This window comes from Bos javanicus, chromosome 3, assembly GCF_032452875.1.
Source record: "Bos javanicus breed banteng chromosome 3, ARS-OSU_banteng_1.0, whole genome shotgun sequence".
NCBI lineage: Eukaryota > Metazoa > Chordata > Mammalia > Artiodactyla > Bovidae > Bos > Bos javanicus.
Window position 1 is genome coordinate 116,470,149 of NC_083870.1, and position 17,022 is coordinate 116,487,170.

General features: G+C 44.9%; 1 long non-coding RNA gene across 1 annotated transcript; it reads right to left on the reverse strand.

Annotated features, from left to right (window-relative positions):
• Positions 1 to 9,615: 9,615 nt before the first annotated feature.
• Positions 9,616 to 15,961, reverse strand: LOC133245373 (uncharacterized). The gene is made up of 3 exons (XR_009735658.1): positions 15,851 to 15,961; positions 13,719 to 13,855; positions 9,616 to 10,052 (listed from the first exon to the last, which is right to left on the reverse strand). It is a non-coding gene; the product is annotated as an uncharacterized LOC133245373 (long non-coding RNA).
• Between the last annotated feature and the right edge of the window lie 1,061 nt (positions 15,962 to 17,022).

Consider the following 17,022-nt stretch of genomic DNA (forward strand, 5'->3'; position numbering starts at 1 on the left):
TTTTCCCTTAGTCGGCTGTTTTCTCTCTGATTCCCAGACCTTCCTTGATCCTGGCCGTGGGGCTGTGAGCATTCCCACCCACCCCTGATCCCTCTTTGGAGTCCTGACCATTGAGCCCAAGATATTTGAAAATCACAGGAGCTTAAGACTGGGAAGCACCTGGACAGGTCGCTCAGGGAGCGGTCAGCTGCCCCTCCTCCTGCTTTGCTCAGGGAGCTGGAGGACAGGGGGACCCCTTGTGGTCCTCCAGTGTCTCGAGGGCTCTGGGTGCAGCCACTGCACAGGCTGGCACGTCCCGCCCAGGCCCCGCGGCTTCTCATCCGAAGCTTGCCTGCCACCGAATTCTCCAGGGAACACAGACTGTGGGCCAGGCAGAGCGTGAGGGTAAGGAGAACTGGGGTCCCAGACACCATAGAGGAATTAACAACAGTGCCTTACAGATCGAAACTACAATGAGGCATTATCTCAACTTGTCAGAATGGCCATCAGCAAAGTGAGTATAAATAATAAATGCTGGTGAGGATGTGAAGGATAGAGAACTCTTGTGTACTCTTGGTGGGAATGAAAATTGGTGTAGCTACTATGTATAATAGTATGGAGGTTTCTCAAAAAACCCAAACTACAGCTACCATATGACCCAGCAACTCCACTCGTGGGTATATTAAAAAAAAACAACAACCCTAAAACAGAAAGACTAATTCAGAAAGATACATGTACCCCCAATAACTCCAGCATTATGTACAATTGCCAACCTACAGAAACAACCTAAGTGTCCATCATAAGACGAATGGATAAAGAAGATGCGATCTATATATACACACGGAATACCACTCAGCCATGAAAAAAAAACAACAATGAAATTTTGCCATTTGCAGCAATATGGACGAACTTGGAGACCATTATACTAAGTGAAATAAGTCGAACAGAGAAAGACAAATAGTATAATATCACTTAGAGGTGGAATCTAAAAACTACAACAAACTAGGAAATATGACAAGAAAGAAGCAGACGCACAAATATAGAGAACAATCCGTGGTTACCAGTGAGCGGGGCAACATAAGGGCAGGGGAGTGGAGGCGCAAACTGCTGGGTGTAAGGTGGGCTCAAGGGTGTGTTATACAACACGGGGAACATAGCCAATATTCTGTAATGACTGTAAATGGAGTGTAATATTTAAAAATTGCATGCAAATAAAATGTAAAAATCTACAAAGAAAATAAAAAGAACTGAATTGTGTTGCTCTTCCAGAAAGTAGAGCTTTTCCAGTCTACCTGTTATATTTCAAATAGTATCATCAAAAAGAAAAAAAAAAAAAATTGCCCAACTAGAGTGTCCCAGCTGTGACCCGTCTGGTGCCAGGACAGTGTGACAGGACCTGCCTTGATGGGGACCCCACACTCCTAAAACTGCCTGCATCAAGATACCCCTGATGATTTAGCATGGAGTCAATGACAACCACTGATATTTTTTGCACAATAGTTTTATTTGACACTTGCATTAATTATTCTACTCCGTGGGTACTTAGGAACAGCTCTGGTGGTTTGGTGGTGAATAGGCAGGGAGCTCCCTGCCCACAGGGCCTCCCCAGCCCAGCAGGAAGGTAAACAGTCCGATCACACAGGTTGCAGTTTGGGTACAATTGTGGGAAGTGGCTTGAGGGAAGGAAGGCGAGCTTGGAAAGTAATAACGGGACAGGAAAGGCTTCCTAGGAAGGGATGTTCACACGGAGACTTCTAGGACGACAAGTGTGAGGCAGGAAGGAGCCGGGATTCCCAGGAGCTAGGAGGGCTTGTGAAAGAGCCTGGACCCTGCGGTGAAGGAAAGAGAGACGTGGTGGGACTTAAAACACATGGGGGCCGAGAGCAGGTGAGGACCTGTGTCTTTATCCTGGCTGCTTAGGCTCTCAGTCGTGTCCCACTCTTTGCAACCCCATGGACTGCACCACACCAGGCTCCCCTGTCTTCCACCATCTCCCGGAGCTTGCTCAAACTCATGTCCATTGAGTTGGTGATGCCATCCAACCATCTCATTCTCTGCCACTCCCTTCCCCTTTAGCTTCAGTCTTTCAGGGAAAACCATCAGGGTCTTTTCCAATGAGTCGGTTCTTTTGGGGTCCAAAAAATTGGGGCAGTATGCTTCATATGGTGAATTTTAAATCTCCGATTTAAGGTTGGAAAGAAATATACACTATTATATAAAGGAGAATAGGGTGGTAGAGGATGAGATGGTTGGAGGGCATCACCAATTCAATGGGCGTGAATTTGGGTGAACTCCAGGAGATGGTGAGAGACAGGGAGGCCTGGCGTGCTGCAGTCCAAGGGGTTGTAAAAGAGTCAGACACTTCTGAACAACAACAATATATAAAACATAAATAACAAGGACTGACTGTATGGCACAGGGAACTATATTCAATATCCTGTAATAACCTGATGTTCAAGCTGGTTTTAGAAAAGGCAGAGGAACCAGAGATCAAATTGCCAACATCTGCTGGATCATCGAAAAATCAAAAGAGTTCCAGAAAAACATCTATTTCTGCTTTATTGACTATGCCAAAGCCTTTGACTGTGTGGATCACAATAAACTGTGGAAAATTCTGAAAGAGATATGGGATTACCAGACCACCTGACCTGCCTCTTGAGAAACCTATATGCAGGTCAGGAAGCAACAGTTAGAACTGGACATGGAACAACAGACTGGTTCCAAATAGGAAAAGGAGTACATCAAGGCTGTACATTGTCACCCTGCTTATTTAACTTCTATGCAGAGTACATCATGAGAAACGCTGGACTGGAAGAAGCACAAGCTGGAATCAAGATTGCCGGGAGAAATATCAATAACCTGAGATATGCAGATGACACCACCCTTATGGCAGAAAGGGAAGAGGAACTAAACAGCCTCTTGATGAAAGTGAAAGAGGAGAGTGAAAAAGTTGGCTTAAAGCTCAACATTCAGTAAACTAAGATCATGGCATCTGGTCCCATCACTTCATGGGAAATAGATGGGGAAACAGTAGAAACAGTGTCAGACTTTATTTTTCTGGGCTCGAAAATCACTGCAGATGGTGATTGCAGCTATGAAATTAAAAGACATTTGCTCCTTGAAAGGAGGGTTATGACCAACCTAGATAGCATATTCAAAAGCAGAGACATTACTTTGCCAACAAAGGTCCGTCTAGTCAGGGCTATGGTTTTTCCAGTGGTCATGTATGGATGTGAGAGTTGGACTGTGAAGTAGGCTGAGCACCAAAGAATTGATGCTTTTGAACTGTGGTGTTGGAGAAGACTCTTGAGAGTCCCTTGGACTGCAAGGAGATCCAACCAGTCCATTCTGAAGGAGATCAGCCCTGGGATTTCTTTGGAAGGAATGATGCTAAAGCTGAAACTCCAGTACTTTGGCCACCTCATGTGAAGAGTTGACTCACTGGAAAAGACTCTGATGCTGGGATGGATTGGGGGCAGGAGGAGAAGGGGATGACAGAGGATGAGATGGCTGGATGGCATCACCGACTCGATGGACGTGAGTCTGAGTGAACTCTGGGAGTTGGTGATGGACAGGGAGGCCTGGCGTGCTGTGATTCATGGGGTCGCAAAGAGTCGGACACGACTGAGCACCTGAACTGAACTGAATAACCCACAAGGGCAAAAAATCTGAAAAAGAAGATATATATATATATACATACACATACATACATATACACACCAGTCAATCCTAAAGGAAATCAGCTCTGAATAATCATTTCAAGGACTGGTGCTAAAGCTGAAACTGCAATACTTTGGCCACCTGATGAAAAGAATGAACTCATTGGAAAAGACCTTGGTGCCGGGAAAGATTGAGGACAGGCAGAAAAGGGGACAACAGAGGATGAGATGGTTGGATGGCATTACTGACTCAATGGACATGAGCTTGAGTCAACTCCGGGAGTTGGTGATGGACAGGGAGGCCTGGCGTGCTGCAGTCCATGGGGTCAACAAGAGTCGGACACGACTGAGCGACTGAACAACAACAACATACATGTATTAGCAAAACTGAATCACTTTGTTGTACACCTGAAGCTAACACGACATTGTAAATCAACTGTACTCCAATAAAAACATAAAAATTAAAATAAAACTTGGATAGAGGAGGAGAGTCTGTCCCAGGATACAGAGAAATAGGGGTGGTATGACAGGCAGGGGTCCTGGGCCTTGCAGGAACTGGAAACAAGGGATGTGTCTTCCCAGTAAACTTCAGTTTAGGCTAATTTTCCTCCTTGCTTGTGACTCTTCTCTCGCTCTGAGGAGATATTTTTTTCCCTCTCAGTGGTCAATTGTCTGAACATCCTCCCCATTTCCATTGTGTGGGCCTCCATTCATCCTGTGTTCCAGGGGATTGATGCCTGTGACTTGTGACCTGTAATCTGAGACTGGGATGAAGTAGGATGCCAGGAACCTGTGCCTGAGGTGGGCCAGGCGACCCCAGGACCTGCAGGGTGTGAGTTGCAAACTGACTACGTAGCCTAAACCAAGCTCATGGAGTGGTGTGGCTTGGGCCACCGACTGGAAGGAGTTTTCAATGACTGACATTCCCTGGGCTTCACAGGCAAACTTGTTTTCAGGCTTCCCTGTAAGATGAAGACTCTGGGCAGACACTGAGTTCTTTCCCCATGGCTACCACCAACCAGAGTTGGAGAGCTGCTGACCCTTTCGAGGTCATTGTCTCCCACTGGGTTTGCTTTGTCAATTTCCTCACCTGTCTGCACTCACTCTCTGGGCAGGTAGGTTTGAGACCCTGCAGGAAAACTTAGCTGATCAACCCCAGACCTCCTCAGGACCAGAGGTACAGGAGGAATGAATGAATGGCTGAAAGAATGGGTGAATGACCAGGCAGACCCATTGCTTGGGGTCTGCCCCGCCCCTTCTTGTGTCTAAAATCATGACCTCTGTGTTGGGGGGACAGGGTTGGGGTGTAATTTGGGCTCCTTTTGCTCGTCAATTTGCTGCCAAAGATCCGTATAGTCAAGGCTGTGGTCTTTCCAATAGTCGTGTATGGATCTGAGAGGTGGACAATAAAGAAGGCAGAGCATGGAAGAAATGATGTTTTGCAGCTGCGGTGCTGGAGAAAACTCTTGAGAGTCCCTTGGACTGCAAGGAGATCAAACCAGTCCATCCTAAAGGAAATCAGTCCTGAATATTCATCGGAAGGACTGATGCTGAAACTGAAACTCCCATACTTTGGCCACCTGATGCAGAGAATTGACTCATTGAAAAAGGCTGTGATGCTGGGAAAGATTGAAAGCAGGAGGAGAAGGGGATGACAGAGGATGAGATGGTTGGATGGCATCACTGATTCAGTAGACATGAACTTGGGCAAAATCTGGGAGATGGTGAGAGACAGGGAAGCCTGGCGTGCTGCAGTCCATGGCGTCTCAAAGAGTTGGACACGGCTTGGTGACCAAACAGCAACAACAGCTCCTGGACCCCACGCAAGCTCCTGGGTCTGCTGGGTGCTGTCTCCCCTGAACCAGGGGAGGAGAAATTCCTGCTTAAGTCAGCCATCCCGACAGGACATGGGTAAGTCTCCCTCCCTTCATTTCTCCCAACCCCCTCAATTGTGCACCTAATGAAATAGAGTGAGGTCGCCGGGGTCCCCTCCTCTCCAGCATCTCCCCAGCTCCCTGTAGCATCTGCTTCCCACAAGGCCACGTTCCTCCAGATTTGGGCTCCAGACTGGGCTGACCTCCATCCCAAAGCACTTTCCAGGCTCAGACTGGAAGCAGGCCGGTGCCTACACAGTCCCCAGGAAACCATGTCTCTTAGGCCAGCCCTTCTGGGGAGCATGGCTCCCCTCTCCCCGCTGACCCCTAAGAACCTCTCTGAGGTGCCTCTCGAGGCCCAGAGGAAGACAAGGGCTCTGTCGCCTGGGTCTGCCTGACATCCCACCCTGGGGAGCCCCAGGCTGAGGCTGGGCTGCTGATAAGATTCTGAAGCGAATTCTGAAGCTGGCCGCCCGCGTGCCACCTCCAAGCTGTGGGGAGGAGGCCTGTTTATTTTGGGTTTGATGAGTAAATCATGTGGAACAGAATCAAAAGCTGTGCTGAAGTCGACACAGATGCCATCTGTCACTTCGCCCTCAGCCACCAGGGGGGAGGGGGAGGGGCACTGGATGGAGTGACAGGCTCTTTAGAACTTTTGCCAACCATGACTCAATGCCCTCTTCATTTGTAAAAATGCCCTAGCAAGTGAAAATGTAATACATTGTCTGCTTTAGTTTTCAAGCTTGAAGGGTGGAGTTTTGAGGTCAAACGTCCGGTGGCATCCTTTTCTGTTTAAAAATGCACATGTGTGGGAACCACTCGTGTTTAGCTCACCTCTCATCCTTTCTTTAGGAAATGTGTCTCTGCCAGTATATGGAGTGTTCAAGGATTTCAAACAACCACCTGGGCTAAGCTTCCTCTAATTGAAAAGGGAGGCATCTACTCGGGGTGAGAGCCTCTGGTGGGCAGTGATTAACCCAGTTTAATTAACAGTCATGTGGCTCCCTGTTTATCTGTTGAAACACAGCCCTGCCTCAGGAGGACACTCTGCATACCCTAAAGGCCCTCTGCCAGCTGTGGGTGTTTGCCTTCAATGGCTCTTGTGCCAGTCTGGGCATCCCTTACTCATCTCACCCAGCATGGGGACTTCTGGCCTCAGGGAATGGCCGGTCTCCCTCGGCCTTAGCTTTGAGAGGGACTGGGGCCCAGGATGGATCCCATCCTTGCTCTCAGTCCCTTCACTTGTCCTAGCTTGGTCTTGGCCCTGTCCAGGCCCTGGGTCATCACTGGCTGGTAACTGCTAACTGTGGGTCTTTCCACATTTCTCTTGGAGGCCCCCAGATCTATATCCTATTCAGTTTTCCTGAACTGGCCATGCGCACCCATCTTCATGGCAGCTGGCTTCATGTGGGAGCTGACCTTCTGTTTACTTTTGTCTTGACTGCTCTGGGGGGAAACCAAGGCGGGCAAGGAAGAGCCTTGGGTTTGCAGGCAAGAGACTCAGTCTTCGCAAGCCTCCTGTGCAGCCTGAGTCACTTAACCCTTTAAACTTCTATCTGCTCATATTTAGAGTAAGCAGAGTAATATATTTCTTATAGAGTTGTTGTAAGGATTATGTTAATATGGAAAAAAAGGGCCTAGGTCAGTCCCTGGCACATAGGGTATTAATAGTCACTTGGCTGAGTCTGACTCTTTGTGACCCTATGGACTGTAACCTGCCAGGCTCCTCCATCCAGGGAATTCTCCAAGCAAGAATACCAGAGTGGGTTGCCATGCCCTTCTCCAGGGGATCTTCCCAACCCAAGGATGGAACCCAGGTCTCCCACATGGCAAGTAGATTCTTTATTGCCTGAGCCACTGGGGAGTCCAGTAAGTGTTAATCAAAAATCAGTGTCCTTCCCTTGTATACCTATGGCTGACCCGTGTCGGTGTATGGCAGAGGCCAACACACTATTGTGAAACAATTGCCCTTCAATTAAAAATGAGTAAATTTGTGGAAGGGGGAGTGGAATCAGTGTCCTGGGGGTTGCATTGCATTTAAGCTGAAGTGGGAAACATCAAGATCTGTCCTTCGGCAATAATAAGAGATCACTGAGTAAACCAAAATGCTACCTTGGGACTGTTGACACCATGACTTTTTAATTAATGACTTTGTGTATTCTTGGCTGTGCTGCATGGATTTTGGTCTTTGTTTCTGTGCACGGGATTTCTCTAGTTGCGGTGAGCAGAGTCTACTCCTCATTGCAGTGAGAGGGCTTCTCATTGCAGTGGCTTCTCTTGCTGCGAAGCACAGGCCCTAGTGCACGTGGGCTCTGTAGTTGTGGCTCACAGACTTAATTGCCCTGTAGCACGTGGGATCTTCCTGGACCAGGGGTTGAACCTGTGTGCCCTGTATCGGCAGGTGGATTCTTAAGCACTGGACCATCAGGGAAATCAAGAATGCTTAAAGCATTCTTAAAGAACTGAACTCCAGAAGGACCAGCCCTTACTAGGTGGTCCAGGGTCACTTGCTGGACTTAGGGACAGGGCAGCAGAAGAGCAAACCTGCTATAAAAGGTCAAGGTCAACCTTTCAAGGTCCAGGAGAAACTGGGCAAAGCTGATTGACCCAGTGGGCTTGTTTTGGTTTGAATCTGTAGGAATTCTAAAGTAAATTCTCTTAGCCTGGTAATTCTCTCATGTGGGACATATGCCGCGTTAGATACCCAGGAGAAATTCAAGGGCTGAGGGTAGTGTCATGAGATTGACACTCTTCCTGTCTTAGAGTCTTAAGATTCCTCAGCCTTGAGGTCTTGCCATCTTGGGGTCTTACAATCTCGAGGTCTTTCTGGAAGAAGTCTCAACTCTGTTTCAGAACTCTTGAAGCTAGAGCTGAACTAATCAAAATTGCAGCCCAGTTTTCACCCAACCCAACTTTGGAAGGAAAACTATGACAAACCTAGACAGCATATTAAAAAGCAGAGACATCACTTCACTGACACGTGTCTGTATAGTCAAAGCGATGGTTTTTTCACTTGTCATGTACAGATGTGAGAGTTGGACCATAAAGAAGGCTGAGAGCAGGAGAATGTTTACTTTTGAATTGTGGTTCTGGAGAAGACTCCTAAAGGAAATCATCCCTGAATATTCATTGGAAGGACTGATACTGAAGCTCTAATACTTTGGCCACCTGATGAAAGTAGCTGACTCATTGGAAAAGACTCTGATTCCAGGAAAGACTGAGGGGAAGAGGAGAAGGAGGTGACAGAGGATGAGATGGTTGGATGGTGTCATCAAATCAATGGATATGAGTTGAGCAAACTGTTTGATGGTAAAGGGCAGGGAGCTCTGGCATGCTGCAGTCCATTGGGTCACAAAGAGCTGGACCTGACTGAGCAACTGAGCAAAAACCTTTCAAGACACAGAAGCTTTGTTTGGGAGTGGGGGAGGGTGTATGAGGGCGAAGCAGGTCTCCACCAAACCTCTCCTCTTGCAGCAGCTCAGAGGGAGCCCTTGGCTAGAAAGAGGGTGTCCAGGTGGGGTAAAGAGTTGTCCCTAGTGGGTCATATCTTCCCTTGAGTCTTTCCCAAGGTCCCCTGGACCTCCTGCAAGAGGGTCCAATCTTTGTTGTTGATTATTGACTTACAACACTATACTTTTCATTTCAAAAATAATGAGGCAATGTACAGTGACACATCGTAGAATATGATAGGATTGGGGATAAACTGGGAAATTAAAGTGAAAGGAAACTAAGGTGAACCCTCAAAGTTCTGGGTGCTTTCAGAAACGTGCCCAAACAGGGCTCAGAAATCCTGAAAGCAAAACGGCTCTGTGGTCAAATTACGTCTGGGAAACACGGCCGATTGATCCTGGCTTTGGAGACCTACAGTGCGCACCAGAACACTGAGGGCCCTAGGGCTCCCCATGGCAAAGAGTCTGATTAACTTGCTCCTTACGTGTCATACACACACATGCACACACGCGCACTACACACAGTGCTTATTTTTATGCTGTTTCAGTAACGGGATGGATTGAATATGCTGCTTTCAAACCTGCTTTCTGCACTCCATAATGTATCACAAATATTTTTCCAAGCCATTAAATATTTTCTAAACATCTTTAATAGTTGCATTAGTATTCCATTTCATGGTTGTAACATAATTTATGTTCCCAAATCCTATTGTAATATGTTTAGCTTGGTTCTCATTGTTTTATGAATAACTTGGATGAACAGCTTTCACGTAAAATCTTTGTAGACATTTGTGATTATATTCTCAGGCTCTGTCCTCTGTCGTGGCATTTCTGGGTCAAAGATATATGGATTTTAAGATTCTTGATACATATTGCCAATGTTGAATCATTACAATAATTTAAGTCTCTTCTTTTATGTTTATTTTGAAATAATTTTAAAGCAATAGACAAGTTTCAAGAATAGCATGGGGAACCCTTTTCCTTGAATTATTTGAGAGAATGTATAGCCATGTGCCCCATCATCTGCAAATACTCTACTGCACGTTTCATGCAGACAAGGTCATTCTCCTACACAACCAACAGGACAGCCACTGAAATCAAGAAATTAAAGTTAATACATTACTAGTCTTCTATTCTCAGTCTCCTTTCAAGTTTTATCACTTGTTTTAACAATGTCCATTTAGAGCAAAATGACTCAACCCAGGTCATGGGTTATAGTTGCATCGTCTCTTTCCTCATTCTGGAAAAAATTCTTAATCTTCCTCTGCCTTTCATGATCTAAACACTTTTGAAGATTACAAGCTAGCTATCATGTGCTGTGCCCCTTGATTAGATTCAGGTTATTCACATTTGTCAAGACATCTCAGCAGGTACCAAATGATTTTGTTTCATCCTATTACTGGTGATTTTGACACTAATCACTGGGTTAACAGGATGTCTACCAGGATTCTCTTTTGTAAAGTTACTTTTTCCCCTTTGCAATTAGTAAGTATTTTGTGGAAGTGAGTGTGAAGTCGTTCAGTCGTGTCCGAGTCTTTGAGACCCCATGGACTGTAGCCTACCAGGTCCTCCGTCCATGGGATTCTCCAGGCAAGAATACTAGAGTGGGTTGCCATTTCCTTCTCCAGGGGATCTTCCCAACCCAGGGGTCGAACCCGGGTCTCCCACATTGCAGGCAGATGCTTTACCATCTGAGCCACCAGGGAAGCAAACACCTTATTTTTCTTCAACCTTTCACTCACTAGTTTTGGCATCCATTGATTTTTTGTGATGTGTTATTGCAACAGTATGGGCTTCCCTGGTGGTTCAGTGGTAAAAAGAATATGCTTGCCAGTGCAGGAGATGAAGGAGATGTGGGTTTGAACCTTAAGTTGGGAAGATCTCCCAGAGGAGAAAATGGCAACAATATTACTATAGAACAGTAGTTGTCAAAAATGGTGATTTGTTAATTCCATCTCATCTTCTGCACATGTTAGCTGGCTTTCAAGTCTTAGAAGAGCTTTCTCATATCCTTATTTATTTCTGACTGTTTATTTTACCAGTGAGTTAGGATGCATTGGTATCATTACTTATTTTGATACTCAAATTATGCCATATGTTGTTAGTGGAAGTCCTGGCTACTGGGCATCTATTTACATCCTTTGTCCCATCCCTGCAATGGGTTCAGTACTTCTGTTCTTGCTGTTATAATGAGATGCTCTAGCTTTCCAGCCTTGATACAGACTATTTATCCGGGTGACTTTGATTCCTTTAAGGAGAGAATGGTACTCAGACACCAACATCTGGGTGCTAGGCATGCTCATCCCTAGTGTGCTGTTGCTGCTCACGTCCTCTTCAAAGGCAGAGCTGGAGCGTCCATGTATATGACGTCCCTTGGATACTTTAATTTCAATCCAGAACTGTAGGATCCCTCTTAGCTTCCTTCCTGTATTTGTAACTTCAGTATCCTATTATCATCAGTATATTTGGTTTATTGTTTCTTATTGGTGCTTACTTTTTCCTTAAATAAATATGCCTTAATTATGAAATAGGAAAAACTACTTAATTTTGGAATTAAGATTCAAGTTCAAAGGAAATAAATGTGTGTTGAGGAGTGGGCAAAATGTTATTACAAGTTCAGTTCTGATAGCTAAACCTAAAAAAGAAAGCCCAGAAAAAAATTTTTGATAACTCATCTATTAAATAATTTTAAAACACTAAATAAAGTGTTCAGGAAACAAATACAGAACACTCAGAAACAAAAAGGAAAAATTATAACTAATATGTTTTAATTACATTTTAAAAAATAGTGGTTTTACCTTGAGAAGGTATAGTTGATTCAACATCAACTAATTTATTCTTATAAGTCGTCAAATTTAGAGACTAAGGAGAAAAGCCATATTACAATCTTAATTAATGGTAAAAAAAAAAGTTTCTTAAAGTTTGATATAGAATTATTTCTAAACTGTGTCATAAATTGAATAGAAAAATACTTCCTTAAGTAACAGTATCTATCCAAAACCCTGGCACTAATGAAGATGAATATAGCATTTCATCTCTGAAATTAGAAACATATCTGCTGCTGCTGCTGCTGCTAAGTTACTTCAGTTGTGTCCAACTCTGTGCAACCCCACAGATGGCAGCCCACCAGGCTCCCCCGTCCCTGGGATTCTCCAGGCAAGAACACTGGAGTGGGCTGCCATTTCCTTCTCCAATGCATGAAAGTGAAAAGTGAAAGTGAAGTCGCTCAGTTGTGTCCAACTCTTCGTGACCCCACGGACTGCAGCCCACCAGGCTCCTCCGCCTATGGGATTTTCCAGGCAAGAGTCCTGGAGTGGGTTGCCATTGCCTTCTCCAAGAAACATATCTACATATCAACTATTATAGAGGCTGTCCAACTTTGTTTTGGAAATTTTAGAAACTTCATGAAAAAGTGTAAAATTGATAAATATGGGAAAGCAAGGGAAAAGTTAACTTTATTTGCATGCCTTAGTGTCTATTAGTAGTAAATTAGTTCAGTATGGTGACCACACAGAAAATATACCCATGAAATTTAACATCTCTGCTATAATTATAAAGCATGGAAAAATTATACTCCATAGCAACAAAAGGTATAATAACTTAGAAACCAGTTTTTTTTTTTTTTTTTAAATGTTGGTATGATACGGGAAGGATTCCCTAATAGCTCAGTGGGTAAAGAATCCGCCTGCAATGTGGGAGACCTGGGTTCGATCCCTGGGTTGGGAAAATCCCCTGGAGACTGGAAAGGCTACCCACTCCAGTATTCTGGCCTGGAGAATTCCATGGACTGTTAAGTCCATGGGGTCAAAAAGAGTCTGACACGACTGAGTGACGTGCACTTTCACTTTCACTTTCATGATACGGGAAAATTAGAAAATGTAACTGCAGTGAGAAATTAGTCATAAGACTTACATGGATGAGTCTCAAAGAGTGATTTCAGCACAGTACCATAAACCTACCCCTATAACATGTCTCAGTGTAAATTTTTATGGCTGCAGTTCTTTTAGAGCATTAATTTTTACTTGCTCGAATTCCCATGTATTCATGTTAGAAAAGATTCCCAGTTATATTTAAAAATCAAGTTTATTGAAGTGTGATCTTCAGGTAGTAGAGTTATAGTTGTACAGTTTGATGGATTTTGACAAACATTTAGCTGTGTGACTACCACTACAATCAACGAGCAGAATGTGCACATCCATTTAAAAGCTTGGCATTGGTAACACTGGTGGTGTAGTGGTGAGCATAGCTTCCTTTTCTTCTAAAAGCTTCCCTTATGCCTCTTTGTAGTCAATCCTTCTCCCCACACCCAGCCTTTGGCAACCACTGGTTGAATTTTGGTCACTGTAGGTTTGCCTTTTCCAGAATATCAAACAAATAGAATCATCCATAATATAACCCTCGGTGTGGCTTATTGCACTTAGCATGATACTTTTAAGCTTTACACGTGTTTCTGTACATATAAACAGCTCATTGCTTTTAACTCCTGGGTAATATTCCATTGTATGGCTAAATCACCATGTGTTTACCCATTCCCCAGTTGAGAGCCATTATGAATAAAGCTGTTATAAGCATTTGTGTGTAGCTTTTTATGTGAACATGTGTTTTTTTATTTCCTTTAGGTGACTACTGAGCCATGGGACCGCTTGGTCATATGATAAATCTGTTTAACTTTATTAAAAATCACATTTGGTTTTCTTATTCTTGGCTCCATCTTATTTCTCTTATGTGGAAGAGCTCTCTGTAGTGATTTTACTTACCATTATTGTCCCTTCACCTTGGTTTCCGCACACTGAATAAAAATGTCTCTTTCCATAGCTCTCCATCCTGATTGCTTGTTGGAATCAATCGCCACTCCTTTGTAATGCTGTATTGCAACTGCCACGGGTATTTAGTTCTGAAAAGGAAAAATTCTCTTATCTGTATTTTTAAAATGCTTCATGTGTCCTTCAGATGGTCCATCAAAGCTAAGAGCTCCTATCTGAAATATACCACTTAACGCTGTAGAAGATAAGAGAAACTGAAGATGATGGAACAAAGCAAAAATTAGGGAGGATGGAGGGATGAAGGGCCCTTGTGCTGTCTCTCTCCTCTTTCAGAACAGAGAGTAAGTGCCGGCTGCATATGGGTGATGGGCTTGGAAACAGATGTCTAAGTACATTGTTTAATGTTGTAATGACAGCCACAGGATAACCGAAACCAGAAACTCTTAGAGGTCGTCAGTAAAATGTGGGATGGGGATCAAAGCAGAGAGAGGAAGAGATTTTTACTCTTCACTTAATATCTTTCTGTACTGTGTGAAATGTTTTCTTTTTTTTTTTTTTTAACCATGATGATGTATTACTTTTATAATAATAATTTAAAATATGACTTAACCGAAGGTATGACTTAACTTGCTGGTATGAAGTCTGTGCTATACGGAATATCAAAAGTTGATGGGGGGCGGGGTGGTATTTGTAGAGATGGTTTCCTACCAAGAGTGTTGGAAGGGATGGAATCCAGGATATACATGGAGAGCTCAGCTTTAGGAGGAGGGAAGGATAGAAGGATGAGGTGGGGTCTGGGAGCAATGCTTTGCATGAAAGAAGGTTGGTGAAAGCTCTGGCTACTCTAGTGGGGTGCTCTCAACTCTTTTCATTCAACGAAGTGGGGCTGGTGCTTTATGGAGAAGAGCCCAGCTGTGGGTGATGACATAACTCAGGGAGGCAGTAAGTGATGAGCAACAGCACCATCAGGCAGCAGCCATAAGGTTGACCAGATGGTTGAATTCTAGAACCTCCACATTGTTGGCCTAGTTATTTCAGAAGCTGATGTTGACAACAGTGAGACATGGGCCAATGAATTCAGAACACTTATCACAGTGCTAACTGGACTGCAAGTCTAGTTCTGAAGTTCTGGAGACCCAAGGTAAAGGCAATGACAAGTTTCTTAAGTCATAATCTTATAAGGGCTTGGATAGGGTTGGGAGGACACTTACCCCCTGAAGATTTCCCCTACCGTCATGTCCTGAGATTACAAGGTGCAGCCAAGGGGCACTGCCAATCCTCCCCAGCACCCTGGCATCTCACCTCTGCTCTCTGTGTTCACGTTGACATCGTGTCCTTCTTTTCTCAGCAGGTGTAGAATAACTTGCAGGACCCAGCGAGTAAGTACCTCCTAAAATTTTGCACCCTGGGTGCCTCATTCACCTGGCCAGAGACACAGCCCTGCCCACTCAGTGATCTGAATGCAAGGCGTAATGGAAATAGCAAAACGAGGCCCTTTCTTCCTAGTCTTCTAAACGTAACTATGGATTCAGTTTGGGAAGGAATAAAGGTTTATTCTACATGAAGAGATTTCATATTTTCACCCCTGGAATAGGATAGATAGATGGATACATAGATAGGTATAGATAGACGGGCTTCCGGTGGCTCAGGGGCAAAGAATCCACCTGCCAATATGGGAGACATAGGTTGGGAAGATCTCCTGGATAAGGCAATGGCAACCCATTCCAGTATTCTTGCCTGGGAGATCCCATGGACAGAGCAGCCTGGCAGGCTACAGTCCATGGGGTTGCAAAGAGTCGAACACGACTTAGTGACCGAACAATAGCAGCAACAGTGATGACAAAAATTGATAGGTCGATGATAGATAAATGGTAGATTTATCTGGAAAGCAGAAAAGAAAGTCAGAGGCCAAAAGACCAGTTAGGAGGATGCACCCGTTGGCAGGCCCAGTTAGTAGCAGCTGGAGGCACATCTGTACCTAGTCCAGGGGATTTGCGGAAACGGTGACTGATCTGATCAATATCAACAACCTTCCCACACCACTGCCCCCCACATCAGCCTCGCCTCCATCACCCTCAGATGTGTATACACTGTTCAGCTTTGGTGACTCACGGCAGCTCACCCACCTGCCACACTGATCACGGAGGCCACGCTTCTGACCTGGGTGGGACAACAGCTCCACACACCCGGCCATCTGACATCCAGGACGCGGGAACGGCACTGTGAAAGGCAGGTCCCTCGAGGAGCCTGCGCGTGCCCTGATTCCGCCGCTTTGCATCACAGAAGGCAAATGGAAGGCTTAGGCGGTTAAAGGGAAAGTTCACCCGAGCCCCATCAAAGAGCCGTGTGCTGTCATCGGCCTCTCAGCAGGTGAGGGCTCACGTGGGAAGCAGATGTGTCTGCAGAGTCTGCCCGTGTGATTTACTGGACATGAAGCACATATAATACAATTCCACATCTGGTGGAGTTAAGGAGGAACTGGGCAGTCACGTAGCCCAGTGCGTGCTTTCTGGAGGAGCATGAAAGAGCACATACATTGTTCCGAACAGGAACAATAAACTCTGGGGCTTCCACAAGTTTAGTAATTTGTGCGGGCCGCCTTGGCTGTCGTCTCGCTCAGTAAGAGGTGAGATCTCAATTTCTCCAACAGTACTGATAAGTAGAGCAAGACAAAAAACCACTGTGTAAAATGATTAAAAGTAAGAAATTCTTTCAGTTTGATATATAACTTAATGTCTGTTTTATTTATTCCCAGTTCCCTTCACAAAGGGGCTCAGAAAACCACAGGAAATGCCGCTTCCCACTCCCAGGGCTGTGTTGCTACGTGTCTGTTTCCAATGTCACCTTGAGCAAAGTCTGTTGCTCATCCCTTTACCTTTAAGCCATCTCTGCTATGAGAGCTCCCACTCGCAGGCCAGCTGCACCCTGCACTCGTCTCTGAAGCCTCAGAGATCACCTGTGACAAACACAGGGCAGAGACAAGTTTCAAGCTCATGCATCCAGATCTCAGCAGAGGTTCTCTCTGGATGATGGGATTCAACTTGCTTCGTATTCTTTTTCTCTGTCTCTGTCGAAGCTTTCACGTATTTCTGATCCAGGCAGGACAGTAGGTCCACATACCTGGCTATTTGACATCCAGGATGCTTTCAAAGCTAGATGATGTAGTAAAAACCAGAGAGATCCCCTTGCAGACAAAGGTCTGTCTAGTCAAAGCTATCGTTTTTCTAGTAGTCACGTACAGATGTGAGAGTTGGCCCATAAAGAAAGCTGAGTGTTGAAGAATTGATGCTTTTGAATG